Source organism: Ochotona curzoniae, unplaced genomic scaffold, assembly GCF_017591425.1.
Source record: "Ochotona curzoniae isolate NIBS_2020 unplaced genomic scaffold, NIBS_Ocur_1.0 contig_1, whole genome shotgun sequence".
NCBI lineage: Eukaryota > Metazoa > Chordata > Mammalia > Lagomorpha > Ochotonidae > Ochotona > Ochotona curzoniae.
This window is the reverse complement of record NW_024464918.1, coordinates 8,912,564-8,929,324: the sequence shown is the minus strand read 5'-3', so window position 1 is coordinate 8,929,324 and position 16,761 is coordinate 8,912,564.

The window sequence follows — 16,761 nt, the reverse complement described above, 5'->3', positions numbered from 1 at the left end:
TGGATTGTATGCAAGCACTACACTTCAGACAGGAAAATCATTGTAAAGTACTTCCCGTAACATGGCTTACCAAAGGAATTGTGGTTATATTAAACATGTTCCTTCAGAGTCATGGGTGAGACCGCATCCCCTCGCTGTTAACTGTCAACCACTTTGGCGTCAACCAAATCCGTCAAGACCTTAAAAATTCTTAAAACTCCAGGCTGTGTGCTTTGGATCCACGTAGATTCCGTGGAGGCACAGCTAGCGTGTTTTACTTTTGTACCTTTGCTCTTTTAGAGTCGTAGCCATGCTGTGCCAGGCAAGGTTCCTGTACACACTTAACCTTCACCTTTCTCCCCACGTGCAGTTGAGGGGCAGGAGGTTTTCCAGTTGCCACATTGCAGAATTTTATTGGTGTGGGAAGCTTCCCAACAGATTATTTCAAGTGACAGATGATTGTGTCTTACCCCTTCTCCACAGCATCAATATCCACTATTCTGTGGAGGATTAACTAGAGTAAGCACCCCGCAGTCACTGGTTATGAATTGTAAATGTGTGACAATTATGGCTCTTGAGGTACAAAACACATTTGTTCTAGTGATTTGTGGTGCCTATTTTTATTGGGAATGAGCTTGAAACTGCCAGATTCATTAGCTCCTTGAGCTACACACTGGTCATATCCTTTGTGTGTTTATGCATCAAGCTTTCTTAATCAGAGGAATAAGCTTACATAATTTTTTTAAAAAAAATTATGCATAGTGGGGAAGGAGGTGTGCAACACGGGTAGGATTGTGAGAAGAAAACTATAAAGTATAAATGCCAAGAGCGAGTTCACATTAAAAAATATTTAATGAGCAATAAACTGCTTCTGTCGCGATTCCTAGGGTTGCACAGCATGGTCCAGGGAAGAAGCGGTAGGCGCCAGTAATTCCTCTTGAGAATGGTACAATTTAGAGAGTCCAATTATTCTCTGCTGCTCAGGTCCCCTTGTCTGATTGTCTGTCTTTTTTTGTCTCCCTTGTTTAGAGTTAGAAACAGGAAACTGATAGTGACGGATTTTGCAGCCTCGATTATTTCAAGGGCTGAGTGCTAGCTCATCTTTTGCAGAAAGAACAGGAGAATTTTTATTGTATGACAAACTGAAAGACATTTCTTGGGGAAGGGACAGTCATATACACAAAACCAGGAAAGAGATGACATGGGATCACATTTCTGCAGGACAGTCCTTCAGTGTTGTTTTCGTTTTTTCAGTCATTCCTCAGACTAATGAAGCATTTGTTTATGTGTTACGTATAATGAATAAGTATTCATAAACAAATCTTTCAGTCTTAACAAGTGATGTAATTTTGATAAAACTATAATTTGATTTTTTGGTGGGTTTGCTATTTTTGGAGTCCTATGATTTTTATAAATTTACCATGACATAAATTGATATATGCATTGAGTTTTCTATTTATTATACACATAAATAATGAAACTTTGATACATTTGCTAAGAAATTTGATAATGTATTTGGCAAATTAACATGCGTTTTATATACTATCAATGTATATATTGATTCATATGAATGTCATTGACATTTACTCGGTTAAACTTCTGTAATTGTGATTTCTGTGACAAGTGTGCTACTTGGGCTATGGGATTACAGTGGTAAAATAAAATCAGCAATTCACCTCCTGAGACTTACATTTAATTGTAAATTTGTTGTCCGATATGACTCACATGGTTACATTATCCGACATTGTGAATGAAGGACAGTTATATGTGTTTGGGAAGTGTGTTAGAATGGCTTAGAACGTGACTTCCTTGGCTGTAACAATGAATCCCATCCACTGGGTCCATACACAACTGGTGTGGGCTTAGGGACTTTGCAGTGGGTTCGCCTAGTGCTCCCAAGGGGCTGGGGAAAAGAACAGACTGGCTCTTGTTTCATGTTACAGTGCTCTGGGTTCTCTGCTACACAGAGAGGCTGCTGTCATTGTCTGGAAGTCTATGAATGGTTTCCCCCAATGAAAGAGCCAATCTCTTCCACCATTTCCATAATTTCTTTCGGTGATGATGTACTCCATGTGTCATCTGGGCAAGATCCATTGCCTCATTGGTTAAATAGTAATGGAGAGGTTGCTGTTAGAGGGTTATTTGGGGTTTTGTTTTTGTTTTAAGTGTGATTGAACAGTCACTTGAGATTAATCGCTTGACTTTAAGCAAAGTGGATTATCTCTGTAATGTGGGTGTGCATCATTCAATCAGCTGACACTCTTAAGAATACAAATTAAGATTTCTTAGGCAAGGAGCGATTCTTCCTCAAATCTGTAACCTAAAATCCTACCTAAGTTTCCAAACTTTTGGTTCATTTTATGAATTACAAATTCAAGAGGAAAACAGCTCTTCACTGAATTCTAGGTTGCAGGCTACTGAGATTTTTGACTTGCCACACACAACCTTTTTTGAGCCAGTTACTTAAAATAGCTCTTCTCTTGGTTCTATTTCTCTTGCAAACCACAGCTGGTATTCACTTAGACTGCTGCTGAATAAAATGTTTATGGTTGTTTACCTTAGAGAAAAGACTGAGGTGAAGTTTTATGTGTAAATGATTTATTGAGGAGTCTTTTTCTGGTAGACTTGAGTCAAGCAGTTAGAGCAGAGGAGGAAGGAGTCCCAAAAAGAGAGAAAATCTGGCTACAGTGCTAGCCTCTACCTGATTCTTTGGGTGAACTCTGGAGCATAAATTAGGCCTAAGAGTTTCCCTGCCATTAGGAGTGAAAACAGACTGCAGCACTCATTGAGAAAGGGTGAACTCTCAGGTGCTGCGGATTTTGTATTAGCGATGTTACCCCTCCGAACTGTGAACCTCCCTCTGAGGACAAACCAAAACTTCCACCAGAAGTGATTGTCACTTGAAGTAATTTATTTACAGCAAGTAAGGAGAGCACTAGGGAATCACTTGGACAGCTGTGGTGCCCCAAGAAAGGAAAGTAGAAATCTTTCATCTTAGGCAAAATGAATATGCGCAAGGGGAAGTGCCTGACAGCACAGGTAAGGTTGGGTGCAATCTCACAGAGGTGCAATTGTAAAACATGATTGTGTGTATATCGTATGTTATGGTTGTAAGGCTTGAGTTGTTCCTGGGTGGAGAGTTTAAGATTGGAAAACATTAACCATGGAGATCTTGCATGCTCACGTATCCTGGTTGTTCGTCCTGACTGTTTTCAGCTAGATTGTCTGGTAACTTGAAGTTCTCTGTTTCCTCTGTCAGGGACTAATAAAAGACAAATTTTAGTTGAATTTTACTGTTTTTTCTTCTTAACAAGGGAGATAGGTTTCTCAAATTTAGGTTTGCGGATTTGTATAGATCACTGGAAATCCACAGATGATTATGTGCATTGAATAATAAACTAGTTCTTTAGGAAGTGGGAGAAGCATTGACAGTTCCACTGTATACACAGTTAATAAATTTGGTTGAGTTTACATCAGCCAAGCTATGTGCAAACTATGTTAAAATATGGTGACAATTCACCCAATAAGGGATTCAACCTAGAATTTAATACAGTCATGGGATTCTCAGAGAGTAAATAAATATTTCTTGTTGCCAGAAAGCAGAAAAATAATTGCATATCAACCACCATCAGAAGAGTCAGCCAATACTTAAACAGTACCATTTTTCAAGTATAGCTCCAATGCTAAGGAAGAAACAAATTACATGACCTATTTAAGACTGAATAGCAACTGATATCTTTGTATTGCAAAATTATAGATGTGTATAATTGTGAAGATATGAATGCCCTTTGAACGTCTTCCTCTTTTATGATAAAAATACAATAACACCTGTTTTATATCATTAATAAGAGAATTAAAGCACAGGGTATGGCTAACAAAGCATGTTTCTATTGACATTCTTTTGCAAGAGTATTTACTCCATGAAGGCAGGGACCTCATCCTTTACACTGTTTCTCTTATGAAACCTAGCTTAACTGCTAGCTTACAATAAACATTGCTATGGATTTCCTTGAGTTAATAAGAAACTTTCAAAAGACTTATTTTCCTCTTGTTTTAGTTTCCTCTAATGTTGGTGACTTTGGTATTTCAGCTTAAGGTTCTCAAGGGCAAAGAATTAGTCCTAGTTATAAGTTATGTACACCTGGCCCTTAATGTTAGTAATAATATTTGAGTCTGTTTTATATATTTATTGTTCTTCAGGGATCTATCCATTGCTTATTAGCCTTCAGGGAGATATTTTAAGTGTGAAGAAAATTAGAAGACATATGGGGTGAAGGTATTTGCTGCGCTATTCAATGAACTACATTCCTGAAATGATGCCAGCCCCTGAAATTGTATTCAGAATTTATAATCAGTATGTCTGTTCTATACCATTCTCAGTGTTGCTAGCTCCATACTTGCTACTAGCTACATATATACACATATGTATGTATATATATACATATATATGTAGTGATTGATCAAAGTATAGCTAATTGAATAGTCATCTTTGTATGAAATCTGGTTTTCTCTTGACAAACTGAGGACATACCCATGAGAAGGAGCTAATTCGGCATTTATTCATTGGCTGATTCTTCATGGATTTCGTTATCAGTATGCTAGGGAACATTGAACGCTTCAAAATATTTATGGAAGATGAAGTTAAGATAATAAGATTTTTATAGTACCCTGAAATTTGAGGTCCATGCATGCTGGTTGTCTTCCAGAAAAAAAACAGGAAAAATGGAAAATTTATGTAATAAAAGCTTTCTATGGTATTCAAATGATTTTGCCTAAAAATCAAGTTATCTTGTTTTTATTATTTTTCTGTTAACTTTCGAACAACATCCCCCCCCAAATATTTTGGAAATTAAATAGTAAATAAAAATTCCTCCAAGTTATCTAGAAACTAATAGGGAGGCAAGCTGTTATTGTTGTTGTTGTTTTTTCAACATTTTCAGATGTATCAATTGATGAGTTGTTGTTCTTGTTGGTGTTGTTGTTTTTACATTTACCCAAATAGCTACCAAGCATATTCTAGAGAGTTTCTTTATGCCTCTTTCTGGGTAATAACTTTTCACAGGATAGCATCGACTATTCTAGCATAGAAATTAGATTGGGTAATGGCAATGAGGCTTTCTAACAAACCATTTTGAAACTATTCTGAAAGTATTTTGAAATCCAGTATATAGAAGGTTCCAAATGGGTGCTAGAAAATTTTGGAGCAATGAAAAGCTGAGATGTGTAAGAAAAAATGTTTTATGAATATTACACATCATTCATTTCTAAAATAATGTGTACAATGTAGGAAATTTTTTAAAATGAGAGTTTTTTTGTAGGAAAACTAGTGTTATACAGAATCAGGATTTTGCCTTACCAGGGTTTTGATAGACTATGAGGTAAGTATTTGTAGACATTCAGAATCTTTGCTGTTGTGGGAGACAGAGCCAGTTGAATCTCCCCTAAAGGCTCCAGGGGCAGTTGATATGGAGATGAATGACCAGGAAACCTCCTGGTTCACAGGTTTCTATCAAGGACCTGCTCGGCACACAAGTGGTGTACTGGGACACTTACTTTTGTAAATGACTCAAGCCCCTCCTCCCTGGATGCCTAAGTGACAACCTTCTTTTAAAAGTCTGATGCTGTTAATAATCTTGGGCTACTGACCATCAGTCAGTAGTCCACACGTGTCATTATCTTCTCCGTGCACCAAGTCATTCACTGCAGGACAACAAATAAGTATTAGCAAAAACATGAAAAATAATAAAGTCATCAGATATTAGATTTTTATCTCATGTTAGAATGATGCAACAAAGCAGCCAGAATTATAGAAAAGTCTGATTTTGAAACTGAGTCCATGTGAAGTGAGTAAATCAATATAGAGGCAAACTTCCACACTGGCATCAGGTGAAACTAGGATGAAATGACAACTCACCCGTCTCTTTCTGGAGTATGCTTCTGGATCATGCCTAAAACTGCAGCTATGAATTAGTGTTGCAGGAAGATTTAAAGATATCATAAAACCAAAGGCTCAAATATTGGAAGAACTTAGGAATCTGTATGGTTAGAAAAGGGAGCATCCTTACTAGAGAATTGAGTAACTTTTGTATGTGCATTGGGCATCTTCGTAGAAAGAAATTCTGCATATTTTCTTTTCTGTGTTTATGAGTATATTTTGTTAAAAGTTAGAGCATCTTAGGAAAGTGTATTGTTCTACAGAAATCATTTTGGGACAGTTGCTAAGGGGTGGAGTCATTAAAAATGTTCTACCAGGAACCTTTGTGTCTATGCTACAGTTTCTGTCATTGGGATTAACATGCTGTGTACACACCATTATAAAATATATAGTGAATTAAAAATAACAAAGTGTGATTGCATCTTTTACTATGATTAAATCATGTGTTAGCCTGGAAGTTGTCACTCTAAGCCATGAGTCTCCAGAAATCTTCAGCGGTATTAACTGGAGGTCTTTGTTGATAAATGGTGGAAAAACCCAGTAGCCCAAGGTAAGTGTTTATGAGTGAGTGAATGACACTTTTCTGTAGAGGTGAAATTCTGCACTTGAAACTATGATGTGAAAAGAAGGCAGAGCTCAATGAAGGAGACTCTCCTGTACGAGACAGGCTTAAGATACTAACTTTGGAACAGGCTTGAGTGAGAGTTCAGCAGCGCTGAAATTGAAACCAATGTGAGTGTTATAAGCTACTAGGCTGATCTTCAAGCAAGTTACCTGTGTTTGGATGTTTTCACAGCCACAGCACTAGATTCAAAAATCAAGCGAAAACTGTTTTCACATCTGATTGGATGTATTGACTAAGCCAGTGATAAACTTCCCCCTTTTAATCCAATGAAGTGAAAAAATAAAGGCAATTGCTCCAACATACCCATTAAGAAAAGGCATAAACAGAGAGTTTATGACAGTGTCCTTCCTCTGCTTGACTTGGCATCCTCTTCCTTGTTCCTTGACCATTTCTTCTCTAATGTTCATTGACTTCCTAAGGAAGAATATAGAAGCAATCCATTTTTTAAAAAAATTATGTGATTTCATAAATCTGATTTTTGGGGATGGCTTCCTGCTCAGTTGAAGGAAAATGGAATATGTATTTGCCTGTGATTTTTAGTATACCTATTGAAATAGATGGGGAAAAAATATTCTTTTTTAACAAGTTTTATCATTTAATTTGAAACGAAGATCAACAGAAGAAAGAGACACACAGTGAGAGATTTTCTATTCCGCAAATGACTACCATAGCCATAGCTGAGCCAGCCCGAAGTGAAGACCCCCCCCATGGATGGAAGGACCCTTAGAAGGAGGCTGTTGTCCAATAACTTCTAGGCACAGTACCAGCTGCATTAGAAGCAGAGTAGCCAAGCCTTGAGACAGCTGTCTGATAGGGGATTTCAGTATGATCAACACCACATAAAATACTGCTAACAGAACTCAACACATGACTTTTTTTTTTATCTATTTAAGGTAGCCACAACTCCGAGGGAATTCTTGGTGTTTCTATGCTTCGTTACCACCACAGTTCAGTTATGAAATTTAGACAGTATTTTATTTGGGTTGTGATAATTTGCTCAAAAATTGACTGATCATATTATGTTCAATCATAAAATTCCAACAAGCTCACACCCTTATTGTCACCTGTATACATATATTTTCAGAAAGGCAAAGATACAGAGAGAAAGATCTTTCTTTTACTGGTTCACTCCCCAAGTGGCCACAATGGCCTAAGATGAAGCAAGGAGCCAGGAGGTTTCGCCCCGTCTCTCGCACAGGTGCAGGGTACCAAGGCCCCTACGCTATCCTTTACTGCTTTCCCAGCTGGAAGCAGGGAGTTAGATGGTTACTGGAGCAGCCGGAACATGAACCAGTGCCCATATGGGATCCCGACAATTGTAAACAAGGATTGAGCCCCTAGGCTATCATGCCAGGTGGAACTCCATATAGGCACCAGTTCTTGCCCTGGTTGCTCTACTTCTGATTCAGTTCCCTGCTAACTGCCTCATAAACAGCATTCGCTACCCTAAGTGCTTGGGCAATTGCTACTGACATGGGAGACTAGGATGGAGTTGCTGGCTGTTGGCTTTAGCTTGGCCAAGCCCTGGCCATTGTAATCATCTGGGGGAGTGAACCAGTAACTGGATTCCCTCCTTCCTCCCTTCTTCTCTTTCTCCCTTACTCCCTCTCTCCCTTCTTTCTCTAACACTGACTTTCAAAAAAATTAATCAGTCTTAAAGCAAAACCCAAGAGACTTTAAAGTTCATATTTCTATAAATTATTTCTATATATAGTTTACTATGAAATAGGGATAAATTTTTGGTCACTGTATTATCCTGAACAGGTTGTCTTTCTGGTTATTATTATGATTATTACCATCACCATTTATTTTCAGAGACATACAGAGAGATTGACAAACAGTTCATGTTTGCTTATTTATTCCCAAGTGCCTTCTAGATACAGGGCTGAACCAAGACCTAGCTTGGGAGCTGTGAACTCCAAGTATTTTATGTGAATGAAAGGGACACAGTGGAAGCTTTAGCCACTACATCACAATACCAGTTCCTATATTTATTTTTAAATTAATTTATTTATAATCTTATGGGAATGACCGAGTTAAAAAGAGAGAAGCAGAGACAGAGAGAGATCTCTCATTTCCAGGTTCAATCCCCATGCCAGCACAAAAGCTGGACCTGGACTGATCCAAAACCAGGAACCAGGAACCTCTTCCAGATCTCCCACAAAGGTTCAGGGATCCAAGTGCTTGAACCACACTCAGCTACATTTCCCAGATCCTCTGCAGGGAGCTAAATGGGAAGCGAAAAAGCTGGGACTTGACCTGCCACCCATATGGAATGCCAGTGCTGCAGACTGAGGCTTAGTTTTCTATGCCAATGCACCACCCCCTCCCCCACCTCAGTCATCTGGAACTTTGCCATCATCACCCATATTAGCCATACAAACTCCTTGCTTTCGTGTCAGATTTCTTTCATTTGTCTACTGTGCTTTTCTTGTACCAAAAAGGCTTTACTTCCTGAATTTTTCCACTTTGCATTATTTATCATTCTCAAATATTTTTAATATAACAGAAACAGATCATGTGAAACAATACGGAATGCATCCCCTGACTCAGTTCTTCCCAGCATCTCTGTTCTCTGGATAGGTTACCAAAACTAAAAGTGACAGTTGATCACTAAGTTCAGTCCAGCATCTCTATTTTCAGGACAAAAGAATAAATTTGTGTTGTTACATGCATTTCTCCCTGGGATACAGCCACACCTTAAAAAAATAGGGCATTTTATTTCTGATTATCCCACTACATTTACTTGAAAATCAAAACTGCAGTTGCAACACTGGCTATTACTACAGTTCTCCTGTTACATTCCAGTTGTGCTAGATGATTACTGAACAGTAATCTTTGTAGCAAGTACTGTCAGAATCAGAGGAACAATAAGTGATAGTGAATGTCGTAAGTAAGACTCATATTGCTAATACATTTGATGCTATTGATTCTGACTTACGGTACTAGACCGAGGAGACAACTGTTTTCATTATGTTCTCCTGTGTGGGCTTGCCATAATTTGAATAAGAACCTGGATTTCAAAATGAACATTAGTCCTATATTCCGTACAGTTCCTCGTTATATTTGTTGAATAAATTGGATGCCACAGATGATTTGGAAATAGAAACAATCTGTGTGTGTATATAAGTTGCACACGCATATGCATTTAGTATGAGTGTGGTGTTTGATTCCTACCTCTTTGCAATAGCATGGTTGAAAAGAACCTTTTCTGTTAAAACTACTGAAGCTTGATTTCTAGCACCTTGCTATCTTATCTTTCTTCCCTTCAATCTCTTGGTTGTTAGGATTTCTCTAAGCCAGCCCTGAAGTGGTTTTGGTAGCTTAGCAGATTAGTCTGTGGGCTTTCATCCTTGGAACTTGGTTCAAATTCAGTCTTGACCAAATTGTCCAGTAATCCTCCATGGACAGGTTTGTCTCAAAAGGGCATGAAGCTCTGTTTATCTCCGAACATGATTTGGGGCTTTTTCTTTTTTTCTACCCTTTCTAAAACTTGGAGATTCATTGATACAACTGGAAAAAAAACCTCTAAAATAAAGACATTTGATTTTTTTAAGCTGTAGATAAGTTTCTGTTCCTCGAAAGAATTCAGGATGCCTCAAGAAAAGGAGAATTTATTCTTTAATTGTTTTTCACCATCATTATGCTAAAAATAAAACTAGACAAGCAATGTTGATTGTAGATCTTTGTAACTCATGACTGTAAAGGTCTGACAATACTTTGACTGCTTCTTACATTCTAACTTTCTGATTACACATGTGAGCAGATTATTCTTAGAGCAGTATTATCTCATTACTCTGTCAATTATGAGTGTGTGCTGATGCCTTGTGGTCTGTTTTGCATTACATTCAAACTCACAAAAATTGTTAGTTTCAGCGTGAAAAACTTTTACTTTTTTTTCTTTCTGATCATCAGGAGGCATGCTTCTAGTCATACTGCTAAATTTGCCATCTTTGCTCACCATGCTTCTTTAGTTTCTGCACATTTGATTTTGTTGTGGATCACCGCCCATGCTTTCCACCTGCTGGAATGTCTGTCGTTTTGTTCTTCCTTCTTACCTTTGCTTTAATGACTCACTACATTTCTTTTCGTAAACTGTGCTTTGGCTGTATTCGTCCACAAAACATCTCAAATTTGTGTATGATGCATCAGAAAGATTACTAAATTAGGAGTCAAATAATAATACTGTTCTTTTCCAGTTCAGAAATTAGCTCTTCATCATCAAGCAGTGATGATAACAAAAATGATATAATAAATAATTGCATTCACCTGCTGAACACATGATATAGATCCTTTATACTGTATTGCAAGTTCATTCCAAGAATTGTTGAATATTGTGAATAATATGTGCATGTGTGTGTGTCTCCTCAAGTTCAATGCTAAAATGAGCTTATGTGTAAGACCTGTTATATTCTTTTATAGAAATGTTCCTATAGAACTTTAGTAAATCTGTACCCTATATGGAATGTGCTTTAGTCCTGATTTTGTCCAAGTAGCTTTTATTATTTGCCTTTTCCCTATTCATTGCTCTTAAACTTCTGTTACCTTCAATAATGGATGAACACAAAGTTCTTCCACCTGAAGACATGTAATTGTTTTACATGATTTTACTTATTTTCGCTACATCAAATAATATACAATATAGGTTCACTCTTTTGTGAGGGAAATACACACATAGAGACAAATAGACACACAGAAGTATAGTTTCTGAATTCAAATATTTCATGGAAAAGTTCACTAAAAGATAAGTGTATTGAGAGGTGAAAATTTTGAAGTCATACAAAGTTTTTTTCATAATGTTCTGGAACTTTGAAATATGTTCCTACTCAACTTTATCTACCAATTGACCAACAGATAGATAATGGACATAGCATTATCAATCCCAGCCATTCAATTAAGGTTTTTGATAGACACATTAAAATAAGTTTAATGCATGGCCTGCAGTCCTTTTATGCACTAACAGCAGAAAGTACTACAAAAAGTTGTTTCACAGAGATAATTGCTCGACAATGAATTGGTTATCGCCTATCTTAAAGTTTTATTTTTTGAGAAGATAGGCGTTAAGTTTCTGAAAGGCAGAGTCATAGAGAGTGTGAGAAGCATACAAACCAACCAATGTAACATCTGCTTCTTAATTGCCTCCAACGCCTGCAGTCCCCTGCCCCACCCCCCATCTAAAGCTAGAGGCTAAAAGCACCAACCAGACTTCCCACATAGGTAAGAGAAATCTAAGTAATTGTATCTTCAACCACTGCCTCCCAAATGCTTGAAGACTAAACTGGATTGGCAGTAGACAGGACCCCAAGCAGGTACTCTATTATGGAATCTTGAGGCTTTCAGTGCCTTCCTCCCAAGTTACATCTGAAGGAGTAGCACACCCCACCTAAGCAAAGTTTCTGTAAATTCAAAAGATACTTGAATCTTGTTAATGTCTTTGTTCTACTCGATGCTGATATGATGAACTTTCAAACTTTTTATAAAGTAGGAAAGGATTAAGAATGATACATAATTTTAAAAGAAACTATTGTCTATTACTAATTAAAAGCAGATTTATTCAGAGTGAATAATAATTAGAAAATGATTATAACCTTTTATTCCCCAAAATAGTGAAGGAGCAAGAATGGCTAGCAAGTTTTATCTTGGCAGTCAAGTAATTCTGCAAATCTCCTTAAAATTCTCAGAAACAGAAAAAGTTAAATTCTGAAAAAAATTGCAATCCTCACTTCACTTTTGCTTCCACTTTTTCTGTGCGATCACCCTGCATGAGCTGACTTTGAGTTCTGATAACAATAATAGTTAATTCTTCTGAGAAGCTTTAGTGATGGACATTGTCTCTATTTTGTGTCATTTAATCCACTTAAATAGTAGAAGTCATTACATTTTTAGAGTTTTATCAGCCACTTAAGGCTTACGTTTTATTGATGCCAAATTAGATGTAAATAGCTGACTGATATGCTACAGTTGGCATTAATGCATTAGATTTAAAAAAATCTTCCTAAGTGGGTCAGTCTACCTACAATAATTTTAATTTTTATTTTAAAAATTATTACTTTAAGAGACACAGATAAAGACAGAGAGACAATGGGAGGTCTTGTCTGCTTATTCACATGATTGGGGTCTCCTATGTGTGAGGGAGAAACATAGTTACTTGAGCCTTTGCTGCCACTTCCTAGTATCTACATCAATAAAAAGCTAGAATTAAGAGACGGATCTGAGAATGGGAACCAAGGACCCTGAAATAGGGTGCAGATGTCTCGAACACTATCAACAGTGCATTTCACTACGCTACATCAGTTCTAGTGATGTCTTCGTGAGCAACTTGAGTCCTGAAGTTTTGCAATCAGAAAGATAGTCTTATGAATTACCCAGAATGTAATCATTACCCAAGCCTGAAGTTGACACCTGCTTGGTTCCATGGCGTTGACCAGAAGTCACATGGCTTTGCCAAACAGCAATGAGGCTGGGAAACATTTCCCATATGCCTGAGAAGGAACTGAAGACTAGAAATTATTCAGCATGGTAATGTTTGCCACGTCAGGAAGAAACAGCATATAATCTAGAACATGAATATTAAGAACAAGTCAAGGAAAAGGTAGGTGTTACTATGATTAGACGGAGGAATAAGGCTTAAGGAAGACAGGAGAAAATGAGATCATGGGGTGTCCCAAGACACAAGAGTAGAGAAACTGAAACCAGTTCAATTTAGAGAAGGTGTTGTTAAAGACCTTGTCGGCTGTCTGGAAGCTTACATGTTATTTAGCGAGCAGGTTGCGAGAGCTTTCAAACAAAAGGTATTATTTTGTTTACGTTATAAAAGAACCACATTGCCTTTTGAGCAAAGAATGGATTGGAGAATTTGTCTATGTCAAGCAAACCTGGATGGAATTCTTTCTTTTTTGTGAATGTCTTTTTGCTGAGCATCTCATTTACAGATATTGAAAAATTTAAATTAAATATTCTGCTGTTGAAGGGCATAAAGCAGTTATAAGAATTATTTCAAAAGAAATATTTATTGTAGAGATGAAGACATACACAGACTAAAAAGTTATTTCTTGCAGGAATTTGACCTACTACTTGACACAAACCCCCGAAGGCTGTCCCTGTTCATATAGATTATGCACCATCAGGTGACGGAGATGAATGCTGAAGGACTTTACCAGGAGCCTCTTTGTTTCTCTTCCTCTAAAGCATAGCCTGTGGAACTACACAGCAGTGAAAGACAGCCTGTGTCTGTTTTCCTGTTTCTGTTCCTTCTCTTTCTGTCTTCGGGTGCCAAACAGTTTTATATGTTAAAGAGATGGATTTTTATAAAACTGAATGATAACAGTTTTTGCCTGACTCTTAAGTATAAGTTTTGTAAATGCTAGATAATAAATCACAGAGCACTGAATAATGCATGAGATGTTATAAATTTAATTTTGATGTTTCCACGACTAGCTAAACAACGTAATTCATCCACAGTGTAATCACACCTTTTATAACAATTCTTACATACATACATCAGGTTAATTACAGTCCATGTGTCTGACAGGGATTTTATGACAGCTGAAAAGAGTTTTCATTTCTCTTTTTAAGCAGGTGATATCTTTTCTTCTTTTAGGCTCATTTTATCAGTGCATTCTGTACAAACCATTGAGAAAGAACTTGCTGAAGTCCACAGTTCACTTTTTTGAGGTTTCCAAGTGTTTAAAATTGATTGCATGAGTTCTTTTTCTAATTATATTGAACTCTGTGTTTTCTACTGCATATCACCATTCTCATCCCTTTGGAAGGAGCCCAACCAAAAGCCATACTTTCTTTTGTGACTTTTGTGTATAAACCTGTTGTCAAGAGCACTGATTTTTTTCAGGTTGTGTTCTTAACAATGGCACTGCCAAGCCCTCAAAACTGTTACCCACCAGCAAAAACAGAACAAAAACAAACAAAAAAGCTTCCTATGTGTATCCACAGAAAGCACTGCACACCAAAAACTATTGCTTTGCCAACAGTCCCCACTTTGTGCTTTCCACACTCTGTGTTTTTAGATCTGCAGTTCTTATGTACACACCATCAAAAAATGGGATTAATTAAATGATAGAGAAATTTGCTGACTTGAAAGGATTGCTAAAATGAGATAGGTTCTGTATATTCCACATCTTCTTCTGGCTCTTGTGGCCGTGTGGGGAGTGAACCAGTGGAGAGAAGACGCCCGTCTCTCTGTCTCTCCTTCTTTCTCTGTAAAATCTGCCTTTCAGGTAAATACAAATGTTTTTAAAGTAATCATTCAACATATTCTTTAAAAAAAAGGAGTGTATCCATGGTTTTTATATGCTGGGAGAAGATGGGGTGTTTGGAAATTAATGCTGTTAGTCTGCCACTCCAAAGGAATGCTTGAAACGGTTTCCTCCTCCGAGAATACTGCAATTGTGTGAACTTTGAACCAGGAGGAAGCAACTTGACAATAAGTTTCCAAATCTGGTTTTAAGATTCTTTCTCTGTTTTCAATCATCAGGCCACCTTTTTATTTCTTAAGTTTCCTAAGCCAGATGGGCAGAGTTGTTCATGAAGTGCTTCTTGTATTTTTTTTTTTTAGAATTAGTAATTTAAAAAAAAAAAACATGTTTTCTTTTTATTTGTTTCAAAGGCAGAGTGAGAGATAAAAAAATGCAGAGAGACACAGAAACCTTTCCTCCACTGGTTCATTCCCTGCGTATCTGCAGGAACTACACTGGGCCAGGTCAAAGCCAAAGTGAGACAATCACCAGATACTTGGGCCATACTCTATTTTCCCAGACCCTAAGCAGGAAACTGGTTCTGCAATTGAACAGTTGGGTCTTAAACCAGTGTGCATACGGCATGCTGGCATTGTCAGCAGTGGCTTAATTCACTATATACCAACACTGGTCTATATTAGGGATTCCTATAAAAAAGTTAGCCTGTGAAGATTGGGCACTTGGCACAGAGAGGAAAGAGCCACTTGGTTCACCTGTAGGTTTTACCGAAGTTGAAGTTCTTCCTCTACCTCAAATTTCATTCTCTGACTAACGCATACCCAGGGAAGCAGCAATATAAGTACTTTGGTCTGTACTGCCCAGGTGGGAGACTCAGTTGAATCTTTTATTTGTTACATGTTCTTAGAGAGAGAACCAATAGGTTATATCTTTCTGTTTTGCTTTGTCTTTTTCACTATCTCTTTGCTTTTCAAATATAACTAATTTTTAAAAATAAAATTAAAAGCTTACGCTGAGATTTCTATAAGCTGTTTTATTGCTTTCTTGCATTGTGCATAATGCATGCATGTGTCTATATAGTTTTAATAGTCACCTATTGTAGTAGTACAGTGTTCGTGTATGGATGAGCCTGTGTGTTTCTGAGCCTGTATATGGCTGACACTCAATTGCTTGTAAATATATGAGAAAGTCTGTATTTTTGGGTGCTTTAGCTTTTCAAAATTAACGAATGCATTGCAAACTTAAGCCCCCATTCAGTCTGTTTCTTCAAGAAGAGATTTAATCATATTTCACTTCAAAGAGTTGTCATGCTCATGCACTTTATTACATCCTCACTGTGGCAGTTATTCTAATCATTCATTGCTCTGAATTAAAGTTATTCGAAGAATGCCAAAGGATTCAATATTGTGCTCTTTATGGATGTTTTCTCTTCTTAAAGCCTCTGAGAGCACACCATAAGTCAGGAGCCATGAGGTTTATATGACACATACGATTCTACAATTAATGTTGACACACTTAGAATTTGACATCTGGCATGTGTGCAATAATCCACTGCCTGAAAGAGGTGAATGAAAATCTTCAGGTTGTATATTTAATTGAAATATTAAAGAGGTGGATAAAAACTATTTATGAATTAATTCAAATCTAAATATTTTTTAGTGTAATGGATTTTGTGTTGTATCAATTTGTTTTGTCATTCTCCTTGAAACATGTGAAGTGAACATCTGCTTTGAGATATACCCTCTCTTGTGTAGTGTTGATGTCAGCACACCTGTGAACCAAATAGACAAACACCATACTTTCTCACAAATTTCCTCCTGGTAGGAAATCAAGCAGATCAGTGAAATATACAATGTGAAATATGGCCATAAGTGCCAAGGAAGAATGAAGAAGGGATAGCATTTGCTTGAGTGGACAACAACGGTTAATTTTGAGAGCAGTGGCATTGGAGGCCACATTGAGAAGACACATGTGTATAAAGGCTTGAGGAATTATGGGTAGTGAACTTAACC